Source organism: Ylistrum balloti, unplaced genomic scaffold, assembly GCF_031769215.1.
Source record: "Ylistrum balloti isolate Yb309-2 unplaced genomic scaffold, AGI_CSIRO_Ybal_v1 Utg371426, whole genome shotgun sequence".
NCBI classification, from domain to species: Eukaryota; Metazoa; Mollusca; class Bivalvia; order Pectinida; family Pectinidae; genus Ylistrum; species Ylistrum balloti.
The window spans coordinates 90,567-95,043 of record NW_026782749.1 but is presented as its reverse complement, the minus strand read 5'-3'; the positions used below and the strand labels follow the sequence as shown (position 1 = coordinate 95,043).

Genomic DNA, 4,477 nt, shown 5'->3' with positions numbered 1-4,477 from the left:
TATATCTAGAATTTGACATTTTTATTTGAATGGGAGGGAAGCAAATTCGAACCTCTACTGTTATGTTTATGACATAAAAAATGTACCGTTGAATAGTGCAGTAAACGTTATTTTTATTAATTCTTTTGTGACGTCATAATGCTCCGACGGGTTAGTGACGTCATTTCATTGTCGTTATATGATATAATGATATATCATATTACAAGATTTTACAAGTGAAATTAATTTTATTATATGGTATATACAATGCATTGCAATGTATTGTACGAGATACCTTTTAATACGAATTCTATCCAAAGGCATACATTACACCAATTCTCAGATGAGAGTTGTTTTTAAGAATGATAGGCAAGTTCACTTCTTGAAAGATTGAAAGATTCCTTGTACATTGTTGGAATGGAGATATGCTTATTTCAAAGTTTACTTTTGAACTGAATCTTGACCATTTGACTGTCACATTGCCAATTATGACACAACAAAGACAATGTTTGTATCCGCAAGACGGGACATTGTTATGGCAAGTTGATATTGCTTCTTTGTTTTGTACTTGACCTCACGACACAGGGTTACCAATTGAGAACGACAAACGTATATTCATGATATTCTTTTCAAATGTCATACAATTCACTTGAATACGTATAAATTGTTTGCTTATATTTACACCACGAATAGGTTGCTAACATACGTCTGCATACTATATTGTCGAAGACAAGGACAGGTTTATGAAGTGTCTGAGGTGTTGGTGGATACTATCTTTATTGAATCCAATATCAATATTACCTAGGGATCTGTATCACACTGGATAACGTGCTATCTTTTAACTTAAAACGGCTGGAATTTGATTCTTTGATAGGGGATGGAAAACGTTTGCTATTTTGTTTGTAATTCTCTGCCATAGCTACAGTCAAAAAGGGACGGCTTCCATTGATGATGTGGTCACTGATGGGCACTTTTTAGTGCCATCACACTGTAACATCATAGCCTGGGCGCGGTGGCATAACACTTTCTCGTTCATATTATACTGATTAACAAATCTTTTTACATCCCATCAGCGACAATCGGATAACAGAAAATATCATTTAGTTTCTTTGGTATGTCTTTGGAAAAGAAGCGACTTCTTTTTTTCCACTTGAATGAACATTAAGCTCAAAGGCAAGAAGTGAGGAAACATCAAGCACCAAAAAAGAATACATAAAAGACAATGTTCGCGACCACGAACCATGTTAGAAATAAACGGCCATACCTATTTTGCCTTAAAAATATTTTTGAATTTAGATTATGTTAAAGTGTTTCTAGATGATGCCATGTCATTCTCTTTCGAATTGCTGGCCTGCTTTGATAAAACAAGATTGATCTTATCAAAACATGTAACAGAAACTTAATTCTGTTCTTCAAAAGAGTTTACAAAAGATCAGCAAATTTTAAATATACAAAAGACCCACTTTTTGTTTGAATAAGGAATAAGACACATATTAACTTGACGCCATCAAAATGCTACGCTACAAAAAATGGAATACTTCTTAAATATTTGACTCAGGAATTCGATTTTGCAATATGAGTGAATATTAACAATCTTCAACGAGAGACAAGGTTTCTATGGATCATTATGGTATCTTTGGTACTCCTGTGTCTTCCCTGTTTCTTATCACCTCTTTTTAAAATTTCAAAAGTGAATTTTAAAAAAAATCCTTCGAGATGATGCTATGATTCTCAAAATTCGAAGATTTTTTTTAAAGTCTGGCAATTCACAATATTACACATAAACATAAATAATGACACTAGCGACGGCTGATAAAAAATAAAACTGTTGATACATTTGTTCTAAAATTATAATTCCTTTTCACTTGTAGATTGCATTATCGGAAAGTATGATGCGACATGTGCCTTAACGTGCCCCGTGACTTGTAAAAATTTCGTTTGTGATCAACAAACTGGACAATGTTTAGGTAAAGTAGCGAGACGTGTTTTATGCATATATTTGTAAGTCTTAGAAGATAAACAAAAAGAAGAAATTGATGGCAAATTCTACTGTTTGACGTTAATACAATATCTTTCACGGCGAGAGTCCATTGCAAATTTTACACAACAAATTAGAACAGAACTGCATAATAAAATAAACAATACTCAGCATAACTATCTATGTTATATCTATCAGTGTGACATTCTGCAAGGATAAGATTATGAAGTGATTAAGTCATGGTATTTTTTGTGTGTGCGGGAAAGTATGGATTTGTGTGTGGTGCAGATTGTCTGGACACTTGCACTGACAGTACGTGTAACAAAGACGACGGTCATTGTAACAGCACTGGTAAGTATATACTTTTCGAAATATTCGAGATAATTTCCTTAACATCAGCATTTCATTTTCAAGCATGAATTGTAAGAGAGCAAGACTAATTGAAGCATGTTTTAGGAAATAAATGTCTACTTCCTGAACAGAGAGGGGAAGATCAGTACTGATTTAATAGCAAACAGACTCTTTTGTTATATTTCAGCCGATCATAAGCTAATCATAATAGCTGTTCAAGCCGTCATTATTGGTTTACTGATTGCTGCGTTCATCACAACGGTAATATGTCTACTTCGGTAAGTAACATTAGTAAAGTGTGCTGTCATCCACAAAACTTCCAACATGAAAATTACAGTCGTTTATCAAAGTTATACAATTCTTGCTAAAAATTGTTAACAAACGACAGAAGAACAGTACTGTTGATTTGTCAAATTATTGTTTTTCGGTGTATATAATCACATTGACCATCATAGATTTGTTCTGAGAACGTTCCGTTAAGTAATGTCAGTTTCGGGTAATGCGCTACTTTTATTTAATGCTTAAATGTTTAAAAACAAACATGTTGTTATTCTGAGCAAAAGTCACATTTGCATATAGCAGGTGGAATAACTCTTTATAAAACACCATGTGAATGTAAATTGATTTTAAACTATTCCGTACACTAGCTAAAGTGTCCATCATTAATAGATATTTAACGTTACGGAAATTAAAATTCGATAAGAATTTGCCTTCAAGACAGAAAAAAACGGTTATTGCCTGTAAATTTATAGAGGATATTTAGGAATAAGGCAAAGAAAGAGACATGGTAGGATTAAGCTTTTTGAAATGTCATTGCAACATTTCCGGGCAGGGAAAGTAATTTTGTTTAATAAGAAAATATGTCTTTGTCATGTTTTGTGTATACTTTTGCATTCTTAAAGCTTGAAACGCAATATATCATAACAATAACAAATAGAGAAAAACCCGATATCGTGATTCACCTCCGATGTTGCTTCCTCTGATTGACAGTTATCAACTTTCTATCTTTACAGAATAATCCAAAATAGAAAAAAGTCATCAGATAACGACAAAGGTAATGAGTAAAGACAAAAGTACTATTTCGATTTTTCGATATATAGACAGACATATTTATAATATAAGGCATTTATTATTTGCTGTCACCTTCAAAAATATCTTTTTAATAACATTTTCTACGTCATTTGTTTAACTATATAAAAATCCTACTCTCGTCAATTTCGTTTTATTGCCTTACAGAATCATCCGTTCCGGATCCAAATTATACGTCTCTTTCGAATGAACAGGAAGGAGCGCCACACGTCTATGAAATGATCGTCAAATAATCGGGCTGTCACATTCCCACAACTGACCGTCATACCAGATCTATGCTGCACGACTCATATCTGTTAAACAATGTTGTTACCGAAGGGATGTTATAGTACAAACTTCACAACATAATGCTTTGTATGAGTTGTCGGTATAGAAGTTCACATAAATATTTAACCGTAAATATATGGTTTGATAACACATATATAGCAATTATTTACTTGACAGTTTTTGATCTGAGTAACATTTTAAAAACATTTTTTATCTTTTGTAAAGAGATTAACACATTTGCTTAATATTCCATTCAGTATGTTTGAGATTGCTGTATAAAATATCTTGTAGGTTGTACTCGGAAGGACTATTTCAATCTATATTTTCCTATTTATCATATATTCACCGAAAATAGGTATAATCTGCCAACACCTTAGTGCCCTTAAATCATTTTGGAATTTTGAGTCGTACCATCGTATTTCTAATGTAATCTATACCTTGATAAAACACAGAATACATAGTGTTATGTATAGATGGTGTGTATTAATCCAAATTCAGATGTGCCGTGTTTACATGCATTGTATCTTATTGGTTGTTTACATAAAAAAACTCCTTATAATTATTTGTCACAATATGTGTAGATCGTGCTAGGCAGATTTTTCTAGAAAGCTCGGTTACTAGAATGACCTGTGTGTTTCCCGAAGTTTCTAAATCTAGAAAGTTCGGTTATTAGAATTACCTGGGTGTTTCCGGAAGTTTCTAGAGACACATGTTAACAAGCTAGGTACCTGCTAGTCTAGAATCATCTAGAAAAGAACTTTAGAAACCTTTAATGTATATAAATATGATGGAACTGACCCTGATGAGCCTTTT

At 32.8% G+C, this 4,477-nt stretch overlaps 1 long non-coding RNA gene across 1 annotated transcript; it reads left to right on the top strand.

Moving 5' to 3' along the window:
* Positions 1–2,508: 2,508 nt before the first annotated feature.
* On the top strand, positions 2,509–4,250 carry LOC132562468 (uncharacterized). Its single transcript, XR_009554757.1, has 3 exons — positions 2,509–2,586; positions 3,322–3,362; positions 3,545–4,250. It is a non-coding gene; the product is annotated as an uncharacterized LOC132562468 (long non-coding RNA).
* Positions 4,251–4,477: the final 227 nt, after the last annotated feature.